The sequence below is a fragment of the Scomber japonicus genome, chromosome 6 (assembly GCF_027409825.1).
Source record: "Scomber japonicus isolate fScoJap1 chromosome 6, fScoJap1.pri, whole genome shotgun sequence".
Classification (NCBI taxonomy): Eukaryota; Metazoa; Chordata; class Actinopteri; order Scombriformes; family Scombridae; genus Scomber; species Scomber japonicus.
This window is the reverse complement of record NC_070583.1, coordinates 36216517-36225365: the sequence shown is the minus strand read 5'-3', so window position 1 is coordinate 36225365 and position 8849 is coordinate 36216517. Positions and strand designations below refer to the sequence as shown.

Below are 8849 nucleotides of genomic sequence, written 5' to 3'. Positions count from 1 at the left end.
ACACACACAGACACAGACACACACACACACAGACACACAGACACACACACACACACACACACACACACACACATACACAGACACACACACACACACAGACACACACACATTGTTCCTACAGTGTGGGAAACTGAAGTGTAATCTTCGCCCGCAGCGTTTTCTTTGGCATCTCTGGAGCTTTTCTCTTCTATCTCATTAATAAGTGTAGCGTGCTCTTCCTCTCCGTTAACTCTTCACTTCATTTAACATCCAAACATGTTCGACTTCAGATATTCTTTAGATCAGAGGAGTCAAACTCATTTTAGTTCAAGGTACAGCCAAATTTGATTTCATATGGGCCGGACCAATAAAGAGATGGAAGGGAGGATGGATGGATGGAAAGAAAAGAAGACAGGAAGGAAATATGGAAGGGAAGGAATGATGGAAGGAAAGAAGGAGGGATGGAAAGATGAAAAGAAGAAAGAGAGGAAGGACGGAAGGAAGGAAGGAAAGGAGTAAGGAGGGAGGGAGGAAAAGAGGAAGGACGTAAGGAGAGAAGGAAGGAAGAAAGGAAGGAAGGGATGAGGGATGGAAAGATGAAAAGAAGAAAGGGAGGAAGGAAGGAAAGGAATTGGGAAAGGAAGAAAGGAAAAGAAGACAAGGAAGGAAGGTGTAGCGCTATGCTTTGAAGTGGCCTCCTGCAGTAAACCTACCGCGCTGATGGAAAGTAAGAGAGCTACTGGACTTTTGAACGGCTTGTTTAACTTTAAAACACTTCCAGACGCTTCAGTTGACAAGTCAAAAGTAAAATGCAACCTGTGTCAAACGGAGTTTAACTACCACCGGAGTACGTGGAGTTTGAGTTAGCACCTCCACGCTAAACACCCAGGTGCAGCCAAGCCAGCCTCAGCTCCACCAAAGGACCATTTTGGAGTGTGGGAGTCGCAGCAGAGCCGTGATTGATTCCCAGTTAAGACACTCTGGTAAGAAATGCTTTACATTATGGGCTTAAAACTGCCTTCAAATGGAAAATAACAGGATTTTAAACACGCAATTCAAAACGCCATTAATCATGATTAACTATTGAAACCCTGCGATTAATCTCGATTAAAAAATTAATCGTTTGACAGCCCTACTATATATACTTATATTTGTTTTATAAGTAATAAGTATGTAGTATTTTCCATTAGATAGTTAGAGATGTGTTTCCTCCATAGAGCATCACTGTGAAACTGCTGACATGACCTTTGACCTGCAGAGAAGCTCAATTATGACTCTTTATTTACTCTGGATTTTTGATCCATGGAGGTTTTATATTTTTAAAACGTTCTTCAAGCTGCGAAAAGCTATTTAGAAATCTGTGACGTCATTATAATGTAAAGTCAGTGGGTCAATTCTTATAGGAAAGGAGGGAGGAAAGAAGGAAGCAAGGCAGGATGGAAGGAAATGAGGAAAGAAGTATGGAAGGAGGGAAAGAACAAAGGAAAAAATAAAGAGAGAGGGAGGAAGGAAAGAAGGAACAGTCAAAAAGAGATACGTCCCCCTTTCCTTTCTCCCTCCTTTCCTTCCTTCCTTCCTTCTCTCCTTACTTCCTTCTTCTTTTCCTACCTCTTTACTCCTTTCCTTCCCTTCCTTCCCTCCTCCCTCTCTCCTTACTCCCTTCCTTCCCTCCTCCCTCCCTCTCTCCTTACTCCTTTTCTTCCTTACTTTCCTCTTTTCCTCCTTACTCATTTCCTTTCTTCCTTCCTTCCTTATTAATAATAATAATAACTTTATTTGTGGAGCACTTTTCAAAATCCAAAATCCAAGACTGTTTCACGAGGCAGCACAAATACACAAATCATAAAATAATCAGGTTATAAAAGAGAACAAATAAAAAGTAATTTATTGGGTAAAAAACCAATAAAATGTAGGAAAAAGAGCAAAAATTAATAAAAAAAACAGATTAAAAGGAGATTAAAAAAAAGAAATTCAAACAAATATTAAATCAGGAAAGGCTCTGTGATAAAAGTTAAGCTGTGAGAGTCTGACAGAGAAAGGTGGCTCAACATGAGGCTCTGTGGCGCAATGGATAGCGCGTTGGACTTCTAGTCAGTCACTGGAGGAGTGATTCAAAGGTTGTGGGTTCGAGTCCCACCAGAGTCGAGCTTTATGGATCTCAACCAGCAGCAGAGGTGGAGCTTCTCACTGGTCTTTAAAGAGGCTGAAATGTGAAATAATGTTAAATAAAGCCACCAAAACCAAAGAAGAAGAAGAGAGGAAGCTTGTAAAGGTGGATGGAAGAAATGCAGGATTCAAACTTTGAGGAAAAATGTTTCATTGTGTTTGAACTCAAGAAGACACAGAGACGCTTTCAGAGAGACTTCTATAGGAGCAGATTCATTAACCCTCCTGTTGTCCTCAGGTCAAGGAAGGACAGGAGGAAGGAAGGAAGGAAGGAAGGAGTAAGGAGGGAGGGAGGAAAGGAGTAAGGAGGGATGGAGGAAAAGATGAAGAAAGGACAGCAGGAAGGAAGGACAGGAGGAAGGACGGGAGGAAGGAGAGAAGGAAGGAAGGAAAGGAGTAAGGAGGGAGGGAGGAAAAGAGAAAGGGAGGAAGGAGAGAAGCAGGGAAGGAAGGAAAGGAGTTAGGAGGGATGGAGGAAAAGAGGAAGGACGTAAGGAGAGAAGGAAGGAAGGAAGAAAGGAAGAAAGGAAGGAAGGAGTAAGGAGGGAGGGAGGAAAGGAGTAAGGAGGGATGGAGGAAAAGATGAAGAAAGGACAGCAGGAAGGACGGGAGGAAGGAGAGAAGGAAGGAAGGAGAGAAGGAAGGAAGGAAAGGAGTAAGGAGGGATTGAGGAAAAGATGAAGGAAGGAAGGAAGGACGTAAGGAGAGAAGGAAGGAAGGAAGGGAGGGAGGAAGGAAAGGAGTAAGGAAAAGAGGAAGGAAGAAAGGAGAGAAGGAAGGAAGGAAGGAATTGAGTAAGGAGGGAGGGAGGAAAAGAGGAAGGACGTAAGGAGAGAAGGAAGGGTGGAAGGAAAGGAAGGAAGGAAAGGAGTAAGGAGGGATGGAAGGAAAGGAGGAAGAAAGAAAGGAAGGAAGGAAGGAAGGAAAGGAGTAAGGAGGGATGGAGGAAAAGAGGAAGGAAGGAAGGAAGGATGGATGAAGGAAAGGAGTAAGGAGGGAGGGAGGAAAAGAGCAACCAGCACTGAGGTGGAGTTACTCAATGGTCTTTAAAGAGGCTGAAATGTGAAATAATGTTAAATAAAGCCACCAAAACCAAAGAAGAAGAAGAGAGGAAGCTTGTAAAGGTGGATGGAAGAAATGCAGGATTCAAACTTTGAGGAAAAATGTTTCATTGTGTTTGAACTCAAGAAGACACAGAGACACTTTCAGAGAGACTTCTATAGGAGCACATTCATTAACCCTCCTGTTGTCCTCAGGTCAAGGAAGGAAGGAAGGAAAAGAGGAAGGAAGGAAGGAAGGAAAGGAGTAAGGAGGGATGGAGGAAAAGAGGAAGGGAGGACAGGAGGAAGGAAGGAAGGAAGGAAGGAAGGAAGGAAGGAAGGAAAGGAGTAAAGAGGGATCGAGGAAGGAAGGAAGGAGGGAAGGAAGGATGGAGGAAAAGAGGAGGAGAGGAAGGAGAGAAGGAAGGAAGGAAAGGAGTTAGGAAGGGAGGAAGGAAGGAAGGAAGGAGGAAGGAGGGATGGCGGAAAAGAGAAAGGGAGGAAGGAGAGGAGCAGGGAAGGAAGGAAAGGAGTTAGGAGGGATGGAGGAAAAGAGGAAGGACGTAAGGAGAGAAGGAAGGAAGGAAGGAAGGAAGGAAGGAAATGAGTAAGGAGGGAGGGAGGAAAAGAGGAAGGAGGTAAGGAGAGAGAGAAGGAAGGAAGAAAGGAAGGAAGGAAAGGAGTAAGGAAAGATGGAGGAGAAGAGGAAGGAAGGAAGGAAGGAAAGGAGTAAGGAGGGATGGAGGAAGGAGAGAAGGAGGGAAGGAAGGAAGGAAGGAAGGAAGGAAAGGAGTAAAGAGGGATGGAGGAAAAGAGGACGGGAGGAAGGAGAGAAGGAAGGAAGGAAAGGAGTAAGGAGGGAGGGAGGAAAAGAGGACGGGAGGAAGGAGAGAAGGAAGGAAGGAAAGGAGTAAGGAGGGAGGGAGGAAAAGAGGAAGGACGTAAGGAGAGAAGGAAGGGTGGAAGGAAGGAAGGAAAGAAGTACGGGGTCAACTATCTAGTGATTTTAACTGTGAAATGTGACTCTGATGGGACTGAATTACTACGTGCAGCTCCTCACGCGTATCCATGGCAACATAACACACTGTCATCCTGTGAACCAGACAGCTACCTGGTTACCATGGTTACCGCGGGACAACAAGTAATGACAGGGCCGCCGCTCGCACAGGTCACAGGTGAGCTGCGACGCGATTGGCTGAGGCGGCCAGACTGGTTTTAAACGTTTAACCCCGTGGCTTGTAATCATCATCATCATCATCATCATCATCGTCATCATGTGACAGGATTACAGAGCTGTGTGTGTGTGTGTGTGTGTGTGTGTGTGTGTGTGTGTGTGTGTGTGTGTGTGTGTGTGTGTGTAATGTTCAGATGATCACAGAGCAGCAGATGCATCATCACCGTGGCACACCTTCATACTAACTGTGAGTATTTTTAAGGCGGTATGACTCTGCACACAGCTTCATACTAAATGCAGAGTCATACCACCTTAAAAATACTCACACACCTTCATACTAACTGAGTATTTTTAAGGCGGTATGACTCTGCACACAGCTTCATACTAACTGTGAGTATTTTTAAGGCGGTATGACTCTGCACAAACCTTCATACTAACTGTGAGTGACTCTGCTGGGACTCTGATTCGTGACATTTAAAAGCCTTTTATTTTTTTACTCTAACTTTTAATAAACTTTTCTCTCATTCGCCCTTATTTTTTATTTATTTTACTTTATTTACATTTTTATGATTTCTCTTGTATGGAAACATATTACTGCCACGCCAGAATAAGAAATAAGCATCAGTATGACGTCATAACATGAAAGTCGTTGGTCTCGGGGGTTATAAGGACTATTTTCCCTGCCCCCCTTATTGATGACATCATAACCACAAAGTCACATGATTTCTATTACATGACACTCCTGCTTGAGTTTGAATAGAACTACAACACTTTATATACAGATTAGATATATTGATAAATACACATACAGATAGCCAAGGGGCCCTTGGGCCAGACTCTTAGAGGCCCTCACACACACACACACACACACACACACACACACACACACACACACACTTGTATGTGCAACAACACAACAGACAACTAGTGGTGGATGTAGTAGTTGTTGGAAACTCCTGAACTACAGGATTCACACTGACTGATCAATTCAACACAAGACTCTCAGCACATGCAGTGTGTGTGTGTGTGTGTGTGTGTGTGTGTGTATGTGTGTGTGTATGTGTGCGCGCGCTGTGTGTATTATCAAAACAGTATACACTCAGATATGCAGAAACACTTCAAAGAACAGCAAACAACCTGTTTTTAGAATCTCCACAATATCAAACATCCCAACAACTAATGTTTTCAGAGTCATAAAAAAACAACAATGCACATTAACAACACACACACACACACACACACACACACACACACACACACACACACACACACATTAGAGTAGCTCCCTTATGCAATAACCTTTCTCCTAGCAAACTCCTCCACAGCATCACTAAAGTCCAGCAGGTCTCTGACAGGTTCAGACTCTATAGCCAGTACTGATAAAGGACTTCCGGCTCCCCCTCACAGTTTGTCACCAGCACCGTGAGGAACATCCTCAAAGCCACAGAAACATTAGAGAAGACTAACTGCAGCCAAACTTCAACATGGTTTTCATCATGTTTGAGGGTGACTTGTCTGTTTCAGCCAACATGAAGGACCGGAAGTGCAGACACTAACAACACGCTGTTCCGCCTCCGGGACGGGTCGGAGGTTGGGAGGTTTTAAACACCAACCCTTAAACATATATATTCATGCCGTACATTGTTAGAAAGCTTAGATTCTCCTGATTCATTCAAGACCACTCACGACTTATATGGTTGCTCACAGCCGTCATAGTATTAGCGGTTAGCTCGGCTAGCCACTCAGCTAAAGTAAGCTAACAGCTATAATGCTACATACCTTCAAAGTCTTCCCTTTATCCACAACGATCATCTTATGACTCAGGACTTCCTGTACAGCTCGCCAAGTATCCATTCTGCTGAAATATGACATCCGTTTCTTCTTCTTCTTCTTCTTCTCCTTCTTCGTCATCGGGCGTCGTCTTCTTCTTTGGCTTTATTGCCGGAGTTACTGCATAGTACCGCCACCTACTGACCGGAAGTGTAATGACAAGCTACATTAACAGACAGATCCCATTATATCATGGTGGTGATGATGGTGGTGGTGATAGTTGTGATGGTGATGATAATGATGGTGGTGGTGATGGTGATGGTGATGATGGTGGTGATGATCATGGTGGTGATGATGGTGGTGATGGTGGTGATGATGGTGGTGATGATGGTGTGGCGATTGTGGTGATGATGGTGGTGGTGATGATGGTGGTGATGGTGATGATGGTGGTGATGGTGATGATGATGATTGTGATGATGATGGTGGTGATGATGGTGGTGATGGTGGTGATGATGGTGGTGATGATGGTGGTGATGATAGTTGATGGTGATGATGATGATGATGATGATTGTGATGATGGTGGTGATGATGGTGACGATGTGGTGATAATGATGGTGATGGTTGTGATGACGGTAGTGGTGATGATGGTGGTGATGATGATGATGGTGACGATGTGGTGATAATGGTGGTGATGGTGGTGATGATGATGATAATGATGATGATGGTGATGGTGTGGTGATGATGGTGGTGATGGTGGTGATGGTGATGATGATGGTGGTGATGATGGTGGTGATGGTGGTGGTGATGGTGGTGATGATGGTGGTCATGGTGGTGTTGATGGTGGTGATGATGGTGGTGATGGTGATGATGATGGTGATGATGGTGGTGATGATGGTGGTGGTGATGATAATGATGGTGACGGTGGTGGTGACGATGATGATGGTGATGATGTTGGTGGTGATAATGGTGGTGATGGTGGTGATGATGATGATGGTGGTGATGATGGCGATGATGATGGTGGTGATGATGTTGGTGGTGATAATGGTGGTGATGATGGTGATGATGGTGGTGATGATGGTGGTGATAATGGCGATGATGATGATGATGATGGTGGTGATGGTGGTGATGATGGTGGTGATGGTGATTATGATGGTGGTAATGATGGTGGTGATGATGATGGTGGTGGTGGTAATGATGGTGATGATGGTGGTGATGATGATGATGTGGTGATGATGGTGGTGATGATAGTTGATGGTGATGATGATGATGATGATGGTTGTGATGATGGTGGTGATAATGGTGGTGATGGTTGTGGTGGTGATGGTGATAATGGTGGTGATGGTGGTGATGATGATGTTGGTGATGGTGGTGATGATGGTGATAATGGTGGTGATGGTGGTGATGGTGGTGATGATGGTGATGATGGTGATGATGATGATGATGGTGGTGTTGATGATGATGATAGTGATGGTGATGATGATGATGGTGATGATGGTGGTGGTGATGGTGGTGATGATGATGATGATGATGGTGGTGATGATGATGATGATGATGATGATGGTTGTGATGATGATGGTGATGATGATGGTGATGGTGGTGGTGATGGTGATGGTGATGATGGTGGTGATGATGGTGATGATGGTGATGATGGTTGTGATGATGGTGGTGATGGTGGTGGTGATGGTGGTGATGGTGATGATGATGGTGGTGATGATGATGGTGATGGTGATGATGGTTGTGATGATGGTGGTGATGATGATGATGGTGATGATGATGGTGGTGATGCTGGTAGTGATGATGATGATGATGATGGTGATAATGGTGGTGATGGTGATGGTGATGATGGTAATGATGATGGTGGTGATGATGATGGTGATGATAATGGTAGTGATGATGATGGTGGTGATGGTGGTGGTAATGATGATGATGGTGATGGTGATGATGGTGATGCTGGTAGTGATGATGATGACGATGATGGTGATGGTGATAATGGTGGTGATGATGATGGTGATGATGATGATGATGATGATGATGATGTTGATGTTGATGATGATGATGGTGGTGGTGATGATGGTGATGGTGGTGATGATGATGATGGTGGTGATGATGGTGGTGATGATGGTGATGGTGGTGATGATGATGATGGTGGTGATAGTGAAGATAATGCTGGTAGTGATGATGATGATGGTGATGAAGGCGATGTGAACCAAACTGATTTCAGACTGATGACTCAGAGCTGTCTGTTATTCTCTCTGTGGTTTATTCAGACGGTGAAAGAGGTCAGACGACTGGGTACACACACACACACACACACACACACACACACACACACACACACACACACACACACACACTCACACACACACACACACACACACACACACACACACACACACTCTGAAGTATTTTCCATCTCAGCAGTTTATTATTTCTCATGCTCTTTATAGAAAACAACCTCTAATTCTTTCTTATCGCTCTGTCTCTCTCTCTCTCTCTATCTTTCTCTCTCTCTCTCTCTCTCTGTCTCTGTCTCTCTCTCTCTCTTCATTCCTTCACCCTCTATCATTCTCTCTCTCTCTCTCTCTCTCTCTGTCTCTCTCTCTCTCTCTCTCTCTCTCTCTCTCTCTCTCTCTCTCTCTCTCTCTCTCTCTCTCTCTCTCTCTCTCTCTCTCTCGCTCTGTCTCTCTCTCTCTCTCTCTGTCTCTCTCTCTATGTCTCTC

At 44.4% G+C, this 8849-nt stretch overlaps 1 non-coding gene across 1 annotated transcript; it reads left to right on the top strand.

Annotated features, from left to right (window-relative positions):
- The first annotated feature begins 2032 nt into the window (after positions 1–2032).
- Positions 2033–2124, top strand: trnar-ucu (transfer RNA arginine (anticodon UCU)). The gene is given in 2 exon segments: positions 2033–2069; positions 2089–2124. It is a non-coding gene; the product is annotated as a tRNA-Arg (tRNA).
- The last annotated feature ends 6725 nt before the right edge of the window (positions 2125–8849 follow it).